Source organism: Sphaerodactylus townsendi, linkage group LG03 (assembly GCF_021028975.2).
Source record: "Sphaerodactylus townsendi isolate TG3544 linkage group LG03, MPM_Stown_v2.3, whole genome shotgun sequence".
In the NCBI taxonomy this organism is placed as follows: domain Eukaryota; kingdom Metazoa; phylum Chordata; class Lepidosauria; order Squamata; family Sphaerodactylidae; genus Sphaerodactylus; species Sphaerodactylus townsendi.
Window position 1 is genome coordinate 40555014 of NC_059427.1, and position 18251 is coordinate 40573264.

The 18251-nt window shown below is 40.7% G+C and overlaps 1 protein-coding gene across 5 annotated transcripts in view; it reads left to right on the top strand.

The window, feature by feature from the left end:
* The window catches only part of LOC125428294 (contactin-4), a 679975-nt gene that overhangs the window by 67993 nt on the left and 593731 nt on the right, over positions 1-18251 (top strand). For 4 of the 5 annotated variants that reach the window (XM_048488126.1, XM_048488125.1, XM_048488131.1 and 1 more), the window contains exon 2: positions 4618-4659. The exons of the other annotated variant lie outside the window; for it this stretch is intronic. The gene's annotated coding sequence lies outside the window, so the exon portion shown is untranslated. The remainder of the gene's footprint in view (positions 1-4617; positions 4660-18251) is intronic. 5 annotated transcript variants of the gene reach the window in all.

An 18251-nucleotide genomic window follows, 5' to 3' on the forward strand; every position in this document is an offset into this window, starting at 1 on the left:
GCTGCGTTTCAGCAGCGCCGCCTGTGCGAACGGCGGCCTGGGGGCGGTGTTTTTACCGCCCCCAGGCCGCCGTTTTTGGCCCATGTGGAAACGGCCTTTCTCTTTCTGTGCTGGTTTACAGCCTAGTCTCCCACCTGTGCTTGTAATGAGAACACATGAACAACATTCAACCATACATATTCAAATGAAGTTCCTTAAAATGTATGCAACTGTTACATATGAACTGTTACATATATATTCAAATGAAGTTCCTTTAAAAAGTGTGCAACTGTTCTATCAAAGTCCACATGGCTATGGCCCCAAATCTCAAATATTTATGTTTTTGATCTGTAGCAGTGTACAGACTTATGGAGAGCCCCATATGGATTTCTTTTACTTTATTCCCATTCAGGGAGGGCACAGAAGAACTGTGTTGCTCAGTCCTACACGCTTGAAATCAAGCCATTATGCTTGAGCTAGAAGAATTCTCTTCCCTCCAGCTAATCTGAGTGAAAGCTACTACAGTTCAAAGAATAAAAGATATGGCAGTAAAAACTCAGAGCCAAGGTTGCTGGAATCTCTTACAGCTTTTGAACATGACTCGCTTTTGCTGGCTAAAATATGTCACAATTGGTTTCCAGGTTAGAGTCTAATTAGATGTGCACAATCCCTACTTTTAAAGACAAAGCCATAATCCTTTCATGCTGAAACAGAAATACACAGTTCTTCAGCCAGAATTACAGCTGGCAAAACTGTTAAATAAGCTAGGAAGTAAGCCTACCAATGAATTCAGTGGGAAATTTACTTTTAGGCTCAATTAAAGGAAAGAGAGGGGTATTTTTTGCTGGAAAAAGAATAGCTTCTAGGCATGTGCTTTCTTTCATAAATGTCTTTCATAAAGTTCTTGAATGTTTCCTTATCATAGTAGCATTATGTAAGTGCTACAGCCACAAACATCAAATTCCATCCAGTGTCCCAGGATCTTATTTACTAATAAATCAATCAGAGGGAGAATAACTTGCTAATAAATGTAAATAAACAATTAAAAAGTACAAAACAACCAGAATGAAAAGACAACGGGAAATGGAGGCTACCTAGTTGGAATACCATTGCAGCCCTCAACCAAATGCCTGGCAGGATGGTTCTCTCCTATAGGCCCTGTGAAGCTGTAATAAGTCCCACAGGTTTTGGGTCTCACTTGACAGCGTATTCCATCAGGCTGGGGACGGAGCCCCAAAAGCTTGAGGACAGCTGGATGATTTTCAAGCCAGGGACTACCAGTAAATTGTTATTTGCCAAAGGAAGGGCCCTTTGGGAAATGTATTGGGAGAGACTGTTCTGCAGATAACAAGGTTCCAGACCATTTAGGGCCTTAAATGTTAATACCAAAACCTTGAACCTGATCCAGTACTCCTGAGACTAATGCAGCTGGCGAAGCACTGATTGGATATGTGCTTGCCATGGCATCCTGGTGAGGATCCATGCAGCTGCATTTTACACTAACTGAAAGTTCCAGAGCAGTGTCAAGGGCAGCCCTGCATTGACCGAGTTATAGTAGTCAAGTCTGGAGGTGACTATTGCATGGATCATCATGGCTAAGTCAAAGTGAGATAGGTAGGATGCCAGCTGTCTAGCCTGGCAACATTTGTGATCTGTTCTTCTGAAGCCAACATGGCATCCAAAATCACCCTCATGTTCTTGATGGTGTGTGTGTTTGTGCAACCTTCCCCTTAGCCCTGGAAGGTAAAGAGATTTCCATTCCAAGAGTTAATTTTGCCAGAAAACTTACATGCTTTACTAATTGCAATACTAAAAATGTCATATCAAATGTGAATGTAGTCTTTTTTATACTGGACAGACATCCAGAAAGGTTAAGATAAAGGTTTTAGAGCATCTGTTATGGATTCAAACTCAAAACAGAGAGGATGCACTTGTGGAACATTCTCTTCAACAGCCACATCAGCCTGAATCACTGAGCTTTGGGATCCTTGCATCTATGAATGAAACAGCATAGCACATCAGTATGCAGCAAAAGTTACAGAGGCCTGAGACTTATTTTATTTTTCATTTGAACTGTCTAGTGCCAACTGGTCTCAACGTGGACTTTTATGTATACCTTTAATGGTTAATTTATAACAGTTGGACTCTGGAATGTGAGTTGGACCCTTTAAATGTACACTCCTCAGCATGCCAGTCAAGGACATCAACGTGGTGGCAGAGGGATGAGCATGCAGACGGCAATGTGGAATAGGAAACTGTAATCCATCAAGATCCAGGAGCTGGCCAACCTCTCCTGAGGATCCCTGGCCCAGCCACAAGATCCCCATCTTCAATGGATTTAATTTTAGCCAATTGTGTTTTAAGCATTTCATCAAGGCCTCCAAATAACTGGCTACAGAGCAGTATCTGGCTGGTTACCCGTCAACAGCTATAGCTGGGTGTCATCAGCATACTGATGATAACCCTACTCGAAACTCCAATCCAATTTGGCAAGAGGACGCATATAGATTTTAAATAGCATCATGGACAGGATTGCCCCCTGTGGGACTCCACATATCAATGGGTGACGTGGTGGTGTCCCTTCCCCTTGTGCTACCTTTTGTCCCCAACCCTGGAGAACAGAGTTCAACTACTGCAAGACTGTCCCATGTTTCCCAGTATCAGAAAGACAGCAAGTTGAAAGATCTTGGGTGAGAAATTTCACATAATTCATTTAAAATGTTTTGAGACAGGAAATAAAACGTTTCTTCCATGGAGTTCCACTTAGTTTAGTTTAGAGTCATGGATCTGCCCAGTAGTGTGTGTGAGTGCAGTTTATAGAAACTTCCCAAGAGATAAATGCAAAAGGTAAAACTTACATTTATTCAAGCATCTCCAGTTCACAGCTTTGTTCCAGGAAAAAGGTAGATAGATAGAAACCCTAGTCTAAAGAGATTACTTTCCCTACGACAAGTGGGCACAACTAATGCGCCATCATGTGTGTGCAGGTGAGAAGATGCTGCAGTGGGAAAGGCCCCACTGAGCAGGCTGCCATTGACCATGCGCTCAGGTCAAAGGCTAGAGCAGAAGTGAAACCAGCATGGGGAAGAAAGGAAGTTAGTGGGCGGTCTCCTGGCCCAGACAAGGAGGGCAAACAAGAGAGGCAACATCACAGTTAGAGTGAGATACACAGCACCCCCCAGTGTCCAGGCATGCAGAAGTCGCTTATTCCAACAGTATTTACCTCCAAACGTTTTATTTCCAGCCTTAAAACTGTTTAAATGAATGCCCCTTTAAGGCAATTGTATGGCTGAAACATTTTGAAAATGGTTCAGTTACTGTGCAATCTGTTGACTATGTTTTCCACGCTTTTCTGTTTCCCTGAACTTCCTCCTTGGCGCCATCTTCTGAACTCACTCAATTTCCCTTCGCCTGCTTACTTGCAGCATTTAACTATTTGTTCTTTTATGGGGGGGGGGGGCGGCAGTGTTCCAAGCATCGAATATAAGAGTAGATAAGCAACACTGACCTGCCTTAGTTTGTGAGAAATATAAGTAGGTTCAAATGACTTTATTTTATAAATTAGAACTATATAAGAGATGTGCCCTGTTGAAGTAGTTTTACAAACCCATCACCTTTGTCCCTCCCTAAAACGTGATATTTTCAAGTTAGATGTGTTTCATTGGATACATTTAATTTCAGTTCAGTTTTGTGGAAATGCCATGACTTTAAAACTGTTTTCTTTTTAAAGAACTTTCGGCAGTGTCTTATTTTGACTGAAAATTTCTGTGGCAACATTTTTTGTGACCACCCAGTTCTTGCTTGGACAGTTGCTATCATTTTTGTGTAATATTTCCTAATAAATAAGTTTGTGTCAGTGTCTTTGACATATAATTAGCATGAGGAAAGAAATTCAATCCTTCTTACCACAAATCCAGATTTTGGAGATGACTTGTTTTGGGGAACTTGTACTGCGATTCTTTGTGCAATTGGACACTGCTAGTTGCAACTCTGAGATAGCTGAGATTTGTGTTCTGAGAACATCTGGGCATATGATGGAAGCTCAAGGCTTTTTGAAGGAGCTTGGCAGACTAAAAAGAACTTGTTCCGCCTAAAGTCAGTATTCGGTAGTTGAGTGTTGAGTCTAGGCAGCAGATAGATGAGTTTCAAATAGCTACAGGTGGAATAACTGAACTTGAAGCAGAGAGAGTATACATAGAATGTCTGAGAATTGTGCATTTCTGCCGAGAGCTGTTCAAGAAAGAGGAAATAACTTGAGTAGAAAGAAGCAATGATTCATGTTGTGGAATAACTCAGCGAAGTATGTGATTTAGCTTTTTTTTTACTGGCTAAACTTCTTTGCTAAATTATCCATTTTAAAAAGTCATTTGTACAGAAAGAATAGTGTAAGGAAAGTCCGTCTTACAGGATTTGGGTGATACTTCAAAAAACAAACAAACAACAAAAATTGTGCAATTTCACCATTTTGTTTATTTGAAAGTAATATTAATCAACTCAGACAATTTGCTATGAAATGTGTCAGTCTATTATATTCACTGTAGACTGAGTCATTGTACTTGAATTGGGAAATCTTTGTCTCCCAAACAATGAAAGTCAAATAGCTTTCTATCACCAATCCTACATATATATATTTTGCAGGTGATGGTGAACTGAATCAAGACTTGATATCATGCCTTGAAAGTAAGTACAGTCTGTTTCTTAATGTTTTTGTTTTATTTCTTACTTACCTCTCATTGTATTGTTCAGCGCTTCTGATATGCTGTAGTAATATTTAGCGTCACATAAATGTTTGCGTATCCTAACTTGGTTCTATGAAACATGGTGGAATGGGCTGTTCACATGATCCTAGGAAAAGAGCATCTGTTGAAACTTCCTGGGTATGTTGAATCTAGTCCACTACTGCATACCAGGTTGTTCTTCTTTCTGTGCAGACTGTGAAGTATTCGCAGTCATCTTTTGAAAGTTAACATGTGGGGGATTTTAGAATTTTGAAATCAATTAATAATCAACTGAAACGTTTTCCGTGTGCTCTCCTTTTAATCTCAAATTTTATTAGTCTGTCTCTACTGACTGGTTGCAGATGAGGAGATCATTAAAATATTTATTTTCTCAATTGTTCTCCTTTTTCCAGTTTTGAATTATTCATTATTTCTCTTGGGCTGCTAGCATGTTGTCAAGAATGTTAATTGACTTTATTTTATTGTTTGAAAAAAAGAGAATTGAAGGCAGTTTTTTCCTAAATTGGATGGCTCTGTTACAACTAAATATTGTGTCTTTTAAAAACATTTTTAACCTATTTTGGGTTTATGTGGTATTTGACATGATCAGTTTCTGGATATAGGAACAATTATGTTAAAAACAATAATACTTTCAGCATTTATATGATGCTTGGAGAGTTTGTTGTGATTGATGACATCATCCCTGTTATTTTTACAACAATCATGTTAGGTAGGTCAGTACTAATATTCCCACAACAGTTGTTAGGTAGGTCAGTACTAATATTCCGATAACAATCATGTAAGGTAGGTCAGTACTAATATTCCCACAACAATCATGTTAGGTAGGTCAGTACTAATATTCCCACATTTTATAGGGTAGCTGAGAGATGGTGGTTTGCTTTTGTGAGTTTGTGACATAGGTGGCTGCTGGTTCAAAGTTGAGTCTCAACAGCTTGCCGTACAGTCATCATAACAGAGGATGAACTGAGTTACTGTAGGCAAGAGCACCAATAAAAATTATTCATAAATGTTGGTTTCGAATTTTGGTAACCCAGCAATTTTTAGTAACACCCCCACCCCCATCCCAGTGCCATTTTGCAAGCCCTCAGGTTTGGGAATCTTATTCACAGCTGCATGTCAGATTGTTTTTTGTTCTGTGAAGACCACGAAGTATTCATAATCATCTTTTGAAAGTTAGCATGTAGGGGATTTTAGAATTTTGAAATCAATTCATAACCAACTGAAACACTTCCTTTTAATCTCAGATTTTATTACTCTGTCTATACTGGCTATCTATACTAGGGGTCTGCAACCTGTGACTCTCCAGATGTTCATGGACTACAATTCCCATCAGCCCCTGCCAGCATGGCCAATTGTCCATGAACATCTCTGGTTGCAGACGAGATAATTAAAATATTTATTTTTTCAATTGTTCTCCTTTTGGGGGGGGGGGGGCTTTGGAAATGGTAGGGATGGGGGAGAGAATTGTCCCCATCAGCTCTTTTCATCCTCAGAGGGCTTGGAAAGCATCGGTGGGAGATAGATCTCCATGTGGCATGGAGATCTCTCTCTCCTGGCCTCCTCCACTGGCTCCCAATGGGAAATGGTGGAGGAAGATTTAAAAAGTAATGATTCTTATTGTGGAATAACCCAGTGGGGGTATGATGTGGCATTTTTGCTTTAACTGGCTAAATTACTTTGCTAAATTATCCCTTATTAAAATGTCTGTTGTAAAGAAGGAATAGTCCAAGGAACATCAGTCTTATCAGGAGTTGAGTAATACTTCAGAAAGCAAATAAATAACAACAAAAAGTTCACCCCAACTTGCATTTGAGCAATTTCATGATTTTGTTTATTCTTAAGTAATGTTATTCAGCTTTTTAGGCTTTTTGAATACACCTGAGTTTTTAATCAATTAAAAAAAATTTTGAACGAAATCACCACTCCTAAGTTACTGTATCTCATTGTGACAAGTGTGCACCAGCTGCCCAGCCAAAATTAGCCAGCTCATGTCCGAGTCTCTAGGATCCTTCCTAAACAGCCTGTCTCACCTCGAAGGAACAGGGTAAGCATCCAGCTGAGGAAGGTGGCAAAGCAATGCTGATACTGGCATCCAGACAAACATCCTCATCAATGGATCTACTAAGCCAGTCTTACAGAGAAGACACAGGTGGGTTTAGATTGAAGAGAAATGGCTCTTTAGCTCCATGTGGCTTCAACTGGGGTGTGAAGGATGGGAGAAAATGGAGATGAAGGGAGGGGAAAACGAGGGGTAGGAGCGAGACCTAGTTTAAAAAAACCCCCAGAACTATAAGGAGAAGTGGAGTGGAATTACAAGGGAGGAGCTGGCCAGAACTGAAGACTGGTGTGGTGAGAAAGGCGAAGACAGAAAATAGGAAGGGGGTAGAAAAAGGGTACTTGAGATGAGTACTTGGGCCTGAGGTTAAGACAGAACAATGTTGATCATCCCCGTTGTAAATGACTGTGAGGGTAGGTAAAGTGATCCATGCCCATAGTGGTGGCAGTGTAGTAAAGATGCAATAAATACTTCAGTGTTCTATATGTGGACTCACATCCCATGGACCCTGGGTGTAAGTCCTACTGCCCCTGGTAGCTACAGACAAGTTATTACAGCTGGAAGTTTTGCTGTCACACAGAAGATGAGTTTAGATTTATACCCTGCTTTTCTCAACCATAAGGAATCTTAAAATGGCTTACAAACTCTTTCCCTTTCTCTCTCCACAACAGACACCTTGTGAGGTAGGTGGGATTGAGAGAGTTCTGAGAGAAATGTGACTAGCCCAAGGTCACCCAGCAGACTTCCTGTGTTGAAGTGCGGACACAAACCTAATTCACCAGATTAGAATCCACCACTCATGTGGAGGAGTGGGGAATCAAACCTGGTTCTCCTGGAGGTGGAGGACATCTTGCTGGGTGTTTCTCGCCTTTGCTCAGGGAGACAGGAAAAAGGACTCCATTTTACCAGTATTTTTCCTGTCTGCAGGTTGTGCACAAGTCTTTGACTCCTCCAGCAGCTTTATCTCTAGCGCTTGTCGTCGCTTCTCTAAATCCCTCTTCTGTTTTCCCTGTCCCTTTTCTCTTCGGATAGGGTAGATTTTAGTTTCTGGAGGGCTTAAATCAAACTACAAGCCTTCCCGCCAAAAGTGTGAGGCAAAATGGTCTCCAGGAAATTCTCCCCAATCAAGGAAATTTTTTCAATTTCGGCTGCAGAGGCAATGAGGACTGTGACCAAAAGCAGGGTCCTCCTCACTTTGCCTACAGGCACTGAGGACCCGGGACAGGGCACATCCAGCTGTCTGCTGGACGATCCGTCCCTGCAGGCGCCAACAGAGCAGATTGCGACACAGGAGCAGCCCCTACCAAAAAGAAAAACAAACGGAACCAGAGGGATTCTCCTGAAACCGCAGTAAAAAGTGGTAAGAAGAAGAAACTGGCCCCCACGAGCAACCAAACGCGACCTGGCCCCTCCGGACCTCGCCTCCACACTGTCAGTGCTTCAGACTGTTGGCTCCAGAGAAATCAGGCAAGAGCGCTCTGGTAGCGAGGGGGAGTCGGAAACCACAGGGCTGAGGGAAAACCAAAACTGTCCCACTCAATTTGATTGGAGTTCTATCTCCCCAACAGACTTGGTGGAGTTCCTCAACTGTTCCATTGCTCATCAAATGGAGAGATTTCAGCAGGGCAGGGAGGCCAGGGCTACTGGCCATTCTCCTCCCATGCAAGAGCAATTTATGACGTATCCTCAAGGGAGGGAAGCCATGGCTACTAGCAATTCTTCTCCCTTTGATAACCATCCACTAGGATACTGTCAGAATCCAAAAAACTGAGACAAACTCAGCAGTTTCTTCAGTGTTGTGGATCTTCTCTGGACAAAGCAGAACTGACTTTTCCCGCACAAAATCCAGTAATTAAAACAGCTTGCGCCCTCCATCCTGGGAAAGTGCACCTAAAAGTAACTGTAAGAAAGATAACAGTGAAGATGCCCAGTCAATGACCTTGGCCTGCACCTGGGAAGTGAAATCACATACAAGAAACAGTCAAAAGGCAGACAGTAATGCATTTAACCCATTCCACCACCACCCCATCTTACAGAAAGCAGCATAAGCAAACCCCCAATTCTAACAGGCCTCCTGACAGATACCATCTGGGCAGGGAGGCCAGGGTTACAACCCCCTCCAGGTTGAAAGGTCTCAGCAGGGTAGGGAAACCAGGGCTACTGGCCATCTCCCTCCCATTGCTGAATCCCTGGGGCACTATCGGCTATAGTGACTATACAAAATCGCCATCTCAGCTCCCCACCACCTTCCCGCCTATGGAAGGAGACAGTGGGGATAAGGAACTACCAGATGTGGACCATTTCTCTGATAACGAGGAGGCTCAGCAATCCTCTTCAGACCACTCCTTTAGATGTTTTACCCTTCCTAATTAACAAAACAGTCTCAGTCCTTGAGCTACAGGACCCGGTGGATGTACAAACCCCCTCCACTTCCTCGGGGCTTCAATCTGGCCCCATTAAGGGTTATCCCAAGGGCAGCAATTATTTTTTTCCTGCCTACCAGGAGAAGGCCCCTTCAGTATCCAATGGACCGTTCTCCAGATTAGAGTTCATCGTTTAAAAAAATTTTTTTTGTATAGAATGTTTATATAACCATTACATACAATATATTTTATTCAAACTTTACATTTCCCCCCCTTTTTCCCTCCCTCCCCCCCTTTCTCTCCCCCCCCCCGCCCGGTTGTTCAAGCAAGCAGCAGAAGGTTCATTCTCCGTGTTCTCTTCTCCCAGATTTCTTCGTTAAATCCGGCTTCTCTCGTCCAAGTCTCAAACATTGTCCATATCTTCATAATGTCTCTTAATTTCTCTTGCCATAATAATATTTTTTGCCATCATCTCAAAAATTTCCAACTGTATTTGTTCCCATACATATTCCAACCATTTTGAGAGAGTTCATCGTTTTTAACTACTATACCACACTGAGGTAAAAAATGGGGGGTTTGTTTCCTGAGAAGATGACCAGTGTCTTTATTTCATCTTTTACATTATTTAAACCAACATGATAGCAAACACATGGATGAACACAATTACACACACTTCAAAAGTGCTGAACAAGTGCACCTCACCTGTATCTCCTGTTTGTTAATACTGACTGAAATACTTTACTGGTGCATTGTTCATTTTAATTTGCAAATCAAATATGGTCCAACCCAATTTGTTTTACATGGCATGTTTTGCCTAGAGTATTTTTCCCATATATCATGATGTATGAGTCATACTGGGGTTTACAAGCGAGCATTTAAGTCTTTCCTGGAATCATTTTGCAGCTGCTGAATATTTATATTCCTATATCAAGCATACATGAATCCTACTATAATTCCTTAATGCAAATGTGACATTTTATGCTGACTTCGTAATATGCAAATAAGGTTCTGTAGAAATAGGATAACTCCACTCCTGAAAAAAAGAATTGTACTATCCTGGCGAGAGTCACTTGCTGTCTGATTTTGCCACATCAGGTGTGGCTATCCCTATACCAGAAAAAAATAAATAAAGACCTACCTATTGATGTTTTGTAGGAGTTTGCTGGACTCAGTGATCTATATAGACCTTTGAAAAGGTAGCTTCTGTCATAGGCCATGAGATACTGAACTCTAATATATGATGCGGGGGAGTGGCTGGGGACAGCAGGGTGAAGGTGGCATCCAACTACCTTCAAAGGGGTTTCAGGCAGTGTAGAAAGGAGGGAAATCGAAAAACAGTCCCGCTGCCTGATTCATTCCATTGAGGAAATGGGCTTATGCTACACTTTCATGTGGCCTACGTCTGCAGGCCTGGAGGGTGATTATTCTGGGCGGTGGAAGCCAATTATAGTCACTCCATCCCTAGGAACACCCCCAGTCCCCCTGTGTGGACATCTGTTTGGAGTCCCACATAGCTCCTTAGCAGCATCGACTTTCAGATTTGCCTGCTGTGGATCTGTGGAACGGCTGGATGCCTGAATCTTTGCCTTATCGGCCCTTTATGCCAGCGGAGGGGGCAAACACGTTGGCAGGGTCCTCCGCTGTTCCCAAATGCCATTTTGCCCCCCCCCCCCATCTGGATCGGGCCATTAGTCTATTTGCTCCTCTTTAGAAAAGAATCAGGGAGCTTTTCTATTTAGGTGAACTTTCTGTGCTTCATTTTTTTTTTTGTTTACTTGCATTTTACTTTGCTACATAATTTCTTCTTAGCATTTTGTTCTCTTTGTAGTTACCTGTTTTTTTAATGATTGCAATCTTCCACATGAAAATGGAAGACTTATACCACTGACTTATACCATAGCAGTTAGTCTTGAGCATCGATAACAAATAGCAGTAAATTTCAGGTTTTTTAACTCAGAATTTTTTGGTAAAACCAATATTCATCAGTTTTATTAAGCTATGACTAAAAATGTTTGAGTTAAAAAATCAGAACCTGAAATTTTTCAGTTCTCTACTCCCTTGGGCTTGGGAAACAGCAGGGAGCGGGGAAGAAACTGCTTCTTCCAGAGCTTTTCAGACCTTGCAGGGCTTTAGAAGTGCCGACAGGGGACAGATCCTGCCTGCAGGATCGACTTCAGCCTGTATCCAGGTGCATTAGCCCTGCATTCTGGATCTGGCCAGCTCTTTCCTTGCTGGCGCTTCTAATGCCCAGCAGGGCTTGAAAAGTGACAGTAGGGGACAGATCCTGTATTCGGGGCTGATGCAGATCTGGCTGGTTCTTCCCTTGCAGAGTGCATGTGGAGGAACAGGGAATCAAACCTGGTTCTCTGGATTAGAGTCTGCTGCTCTTAGTGCTGGCTCTTCTGGAGATCAGTTGTAATTCTGGGAGAACTCCAGCCCTTACCTGGAGGCTGGCAGCCCTGGATGTTACATTTCAAGTTTCCTTGAAGTTTAAGCAGACTTGTTGAATGCCTTGTTGAGCTTTTCATATTATATATACTTGAATAAATGGGACTGATAATTCCAACCGTTGCAAAAAAAGAGAGAATGGATACGAACATTTTTATAAGGCAAGTAATGTTTGCTACTCTCACAGTAAACATGATCAATCAAAGTTCTGCTAGCTTTATAGGTGCTGCTACTTTTACAAATCCGTTTGGGTTGTGGCTATTTATCAAAGCTGCAGCATTTAGATTCTGTACATGGACATTCTCCTAGGCTAACAGAAACAAAATGCAAACAAGTTGACATTTTCAGTTGAGAGGGAAACTTGGTTAAGTGAAACAACAAATAGGCATCTTCCTGACACCGGAGAAAGCTTGCCACATATTTAGTCATATTTAATGGCAGCCTAGCACTGCCATTACAATGCTTTCAATGGTTGTTTCTTCTTATAATACTTCCATCAGTATGTCAAGAAACTGAAGTGGGTATGTGTTGCAGTGCTTCTTCATTGGTGTATGCTAAAAGTAAGATTTCTAACATGTACGAAAGCGGCAGGAGTTTGAATGTAAAGAGCTATCTGAAGAAAACCATTTTTTGTTAAAATAATAGAATGAAAAAGGCTTTAAATAAGAAAGACAGAGGTGACTGTTGCTATGAGGTATTCAGTAAGAGATTGGAAAGTGGTTTGTGTAAGGATTAACAGCACTGAAAAATGAATGCTGGGGTACTTGAAGACGGGAAAATATGATTAGGTGTGAAAGAATTATTTCAGGGGCAAGTATTTTTGCTGTGAAGATGGAAAATGTAACAAACCTACTTTTTCATATTCATTACATTTAAGACAATCTTTGCAATGAATAGTGTGTCTCACAAAGCCTGTCATAGTTCTAGTCAGATACTGACTTGTTGCAGTTCATTTAATAGTTTGAATAAGAATTTTGTCTTCCTTAAGATTAGATTGCTTTGTGAAAATATAATTTTAATAAGAGATTTAATAGTATGAAATCTTACTTTTTAGGGCTAGAATCAGATGGTAGAACAGCTGTGTATTTCTTGATACTGGGTTGAGGTTGGGAGGGATTTCTCTCACATATCTCTGACTTGAGACCCATTGGGGGCTGAAGGCTGGATCATATATTACAAAATCCAGATGACAGATGTGGTCTTCAGTGCATGTAGGTTTTCACAGTGGGGAAAATGGCAGCTCTTTGGAGCCATTGAAGGTCAGAAAAATTGTGCAGGAGAAATGCTTAAGAACCCTCTTCCTGCCTATCATGTTCTTGATGTGCCCACAGATATATTAAGGTCCTAGCATGGAACCTCCAGTGTGCATCTTGTTGGCAGTCCATTTGTCAGCCATGTGAAATTTGTAGTTTATGAATGGGTTCTGAGGGCTAGCTTTGGTCACATCACTGTGTTCTGGTTCAGCACTCTCCACCTGCTTTTCTTCTCTTAACTTTTAGCTAACAAGGGCAAGTAAAAGATAGACAAGATGATATATTGTTGGATTTCAGACTTGGGAGGCCTTGTTCCTTTCCCTATCATGCAGGGGTGAATGCTCTGATGATGATGATGTTATCCTAGAATGCTCTAGGGAAGTCTTTTCCTCTGGTATGATGGTCTTATATGCACATGGAGTGTTTTACCTTGGGGGCTGTCATACATATGATCCCCCTACTTGCAGGATATTCTGGTGCTTCTGCTTGTCAGTTTAAATTTCATTACTGTGCCAAGCCATCGTTCCAACTTGCCTAACTTTAGAACTCTTTAACACTGAATATTTTTAGGCGCATGTTCTAAGTTAGTTATAGGTTAAGTACACAGTTGCTATCCTGAAAGGAGATGCCTCAGATTTCAGAGAAAGCTTGGTCAGTTTATTTTATCACACTTTAAAATCTATGTCTAGGTATTCAGCTGAATTTGCAGACATTGGGAGCAAGGTAGGCAACAGATGTGTGCATCTGTTCTCCTTTAAATGTATACAGTCTGCATAAGGCTTTATGATGTATGCCCTTGAGAATAAGAGCTCCTTTCATTCATTCTCAGATAAAAGAATGAATGAAAACATCTGGGGGATCACAGATGGAGTTTCTGGTGGACCTTACTTTCTCTTGCCAGCAGTGTGTTTAACTGCAACTGAAATTTCTGAGGTATTCCAACCGAAACTCTTGAAGAAACAGAATGTAGCTTTTTTTTTTGCTAGTGGGTTCAGCAGAGTGAGAGGGAAAGTTTTAAACTAATCAGTGAGCCTGAACATGTTATGTATGGACATGTATAAATTCAGATAATTTGTCATTCACTTTGGGTGGTCTTTGTAATGTGAAGGTAATACACAGACAGTTCAGAACTAAAAGTTACATATTATAGTTGGAGGCACCCAATGGGCAGGGCAAGTAGGGATATTTAGCAACCAAAAAGTGTCTTCTTATTTACAGTAGACAAGTTAGACTTGTCAAGAATAACATGTAGTTTCTTCCAAGATATCCCCCTCCCATAGTATTAGGTTGCACTGTATACTCCCCATAGTATTAGATAGCACTATACACTTGATGAAGCTCTGCACTCTAAGCATGTTGATCTCTGTGAGTTTAGAATGGAGTAATTCTGCATAGGATTGCAGGTACAGTACAGTCCTTCCAGCTCTCCTTTTTCAAAGCAGACTGGGTTGCCAGCTCATGCCACAGAACAGAATGTAAAATTAGTGGTCACTGTCAAAAATCTGTCATAGTGCATGACAGAACGTGGTCTGTCTATTACATGGGTCCACTAGAGTGAGGGTGGGGTTGGGGGGGGCAGAACTGTTGGGCAGAAAGGCGACGGAGTGCAAGTTCCTTGCTGCAAGCTATGGCCCCAAATTCCCTCTGAAATTCTATTTGTGTATGGCAGGGAACCCTAGAAACATCATATTGGGGAAAGGGCATTTTGGGTTGCAGTGGGAGGAGTGAGGCAAGAAAGTTGTGCTCTGTGGGCAAAAATCCTTGTGTTCATGGAACTTCTCTTATAGATTCCAACCTATGCAATTTGATTGTTGTGTTACTGCTGGCTGAATTTTAAACTACCTTTTGTTTGGTGGGCTATTGGTTGTTTTTAATTTTGTTCTTTTTATTGTGTTGCTTTATTGATTGTCATCTGGCTTGGATCCCAAATTAGAAGAAAGGCAGCATAGAACATTTTATGCAAATGTACCAAATTTCAGGCCAGTTTATTATAATAGCATTCTTCTATCTAGTGTCCTTATTGTCTCATATTCCTTGGGCTTGTTGCCTAACGACTTGAAATTACCTCAACGACCTAGCTCAAGGATTTCCAATAAACTGATTTTGCATTTGATTAGTATAGTATAGTCATTCATCCCCTGTTTTTCATTTGGATTGGTTCCTAAAATGGCTTACAACTCAGATCTGTTATATTTTTTAATTAAAACAGATTGCTAAGATGCGTAGTTCCATTTTGTCGTCGTTTTTGCAAAATAAAAGGCACATCACCAAGCGTCACTGTATCTGTTGGGCAAAATACTGAGAAGCTAGTACTGCCAGTTGATAGGGATGATAGGGAGAGCAACATTCCAGATGTTGCTAGCTTTTGTAGCTGGTCTTCATGTTGTCCCTGCCTGGAAGTGCAGAGCAGTATGAATAACCTGGAAAGCACAGCTGTTTCATAGTAAAAGAAATAGGGACCATCTTCATGGAACGTGCCTAAGTGTAAAACTACATTGAGTGAAAGGACTTTTGTGAAATACTTACCAATAGTTTGTAGAATGAAACTTTCTATAAAATAAAGCAAAAGTAATCCACTCACCCCATCTGTCTCTTTGAAATGTTTGTTTACATTTCCTCTAAACATTTTCTTTTACTTCCCAAGGGATATGCAGCAGCTGGTAATGAATGGAAGTGCTTTATCACATGCCCTATGTTGAGTCTTCTCTCTGTTGCTTACTACAGCATTGGTAATAAAAAATATTTATTGGGCTTGTTTCTGGTGTTGAATACCATATTCTGCACAATGACCCCTGAGTAAATAAGGAATGTAAGGATTCTGCTAGTAGGTTTGTCTATGAAATGGGGACTCAGTAACTGAAAGGAACTTGACTAAGGACACATTCACTGGCTCACTCTTTAAAATCAGTTACTGCTGCCACATACTATAATCATAATAACTGTCTCCTGTCTTTTTATAGTTACCATGTGTGAAATGTCCGTGTAGTTTCAAGTTACAACAAAATTCCTAGCTGGGATAGAGCCAAGACACACACATTTGCACAGTGTTTTAAATATGTAATGACGGTTGTAAAAGTAATTTTGAAATTAATTCTTTACAGCAGTTAATGAGTTGTAATAGTCTTCTTTGACATTGCAGGTCTGGAACTTTCCCCCCTCACCTATTTGTTTGATGCCAGTTCAGTTTAAGGTACCAGGGATTATCAGATTCTCCCCAATTTAGGGTTCCATCTCACTCTATTTCTGGGGTTCTGGCCATTTTTCATATGTATTTATACCTTTTCATTATGGATCATATTGCCAACATGTCATCACATATCATTATGTACATACAATGGCTGACACTTAGCAGCTTTTATATTGCAGGTACAAGCATATCTTTTTCTAATTGGATATAAGGAAATAGTAATATCTGAAGCAGCCTTGGTTGATTAATACATTTATTGGCTTCTTTTCTCCCTAATAGGAATCAAAGCCGTTTTCAACAAGTGAAAATGCAATTGAATAAAATAAAAACAATAAAAATAATTAATGTGGTATACAAGAACAAATTATGCTGGAGCCAATTCAAAAGACAACAGGCCAGTTGTCCAAGGCCAGGTCATGAGCCACAGGCTAAGGGCCAAGAGTCCTTTGGCTCAGTCACAAAACCTCAGTCCACAGAGCCATCCCCCAAACGTAGCTGTCCTTCTCTGCTCTTAATAATGCTTATTTCTTTCTGGGACAATGATCATGTGCTTTGAAACTGTGTAGTGACTCGAGAAAGTGTATTTATAAAATAATTATTTGTGACATACATTGTCATAGACTTCTTTTACCCTCCCCCACATGTTTTTCTCCCCCCCATAGCACCGACAGACTATCCCCTTTTCTGCTTACTTCTTTCCTACCCACCCACTAGCCAGACTACCTTTATTTGCTCCTCCCTCCGCTGTATTAATTATTAATGTACTTCATTTACACCCCATCAGTCTTCACTTTTTATATCATTCTCCTGTCCTGCAGTTTATATCATTCTCCTGTCCTGCAGTTTATCCTCACAACAGCCTTGTGAGGTATGTTAGGCTGAGATCAAAGGTCATTGGTTGAGCTTTCATGGAAGGGTAGTGATTCAAGCCAAAATCTCTCAGATCCTAATTTGAAACTGTAACCACTACAGATCTGAGTGAGTCATGCCAGTCATATGGTAGCAAGTCTGGAAAAGTCACACCCCCTTCCCTTGCTTTTTACTGGCGAACAAGACTTGAATTCTGGTAGTACTCTGTGCTTGCCTAGGAGAGCATTTGCCTAGGAGAGCACCCACTGAGAGCATTTGTTTCTTAAAGCTACAGGTGCTGCTTCCATTGCTTCATAGAATTAACCTGCTTATGATACTTTTGTTTTAGATTTCTACTTTTTCTGCAGTGCTAGAGCATCTATCAGATTTGTAGAAAGTTCTGTCTTATCTGTTAATGGCTCTAGTCTTGGGATTTCATTATTCCCAGATTTGGCCACATTGAGATTTAGATATGTTGATGAATAAGAATTTAAAATATCAAAACATAAGACTTATTAATACATGTCAAAAATGTTTGTCCTTTTTGTTAAGTTTCAGAATCTGTTTCCTTTTTGTTTGATAATTCATATTCTAAAATTGCCTGAACTCTATCTCTATGCTCTTTGATATAAAAGGTTGTTTTCAACACAGTTCAGTGGTTTCTGTGATGACTTTTTTGCTAACAAAAACTGGAAGTTAAAATCATCTATGAGCTCTAGGAGTTGGAGATCTTTCCCCAGAATGACATCCCCTGTCCTCAGGCTTCATCACTGATAACATATCTGCTGATAATATACTTTTTTGTCCTTTCGTTTATTATTTTTTCTCCAACTTTATCCAATTAAATGTCAGCTATTGCTGTCTTTTCTCATTATTTTCCTTTTAATAGGCTTTCATACCTTAGTTGAATAAAACTACTAATTTGGCCCAATGACTGAATATCCTTCCAATGGGGTTTTCTGTAGGAATTATCCCCTGAGAAGAAACTAAACCACAACATTTTCTGTTTTCGATTTCCTAGGATCCCTTAATGTGCTGTTCAGGGGGTATAAATGTACTCTTACATTTCCCCTAAGCTTTTGTTTTCTTTCCGGCTTTCTAGCATTTGACAAAGCATACTTTTCTTTCCCCAAATTGTTGCCAATCTGTGTAAATTCTGTAGAAGCACCCTGTTGCTTGGATGTAAAATAATATCTTCACTGCTTCATCTAATACTGCTGTTTGTCATCTGTTACTTCTGTGTGTATATTGGGTTGGATCTTGTGGATCCATTTTCTTTAACAGTGGTGCTTTCTTTTGGCTTTTTCTGCCAGTGGAAAACATTCTTGCACCAGTGAAGGCGACTTGTGTTGGAGAAAAACTCCAGTGTTAGTGGAA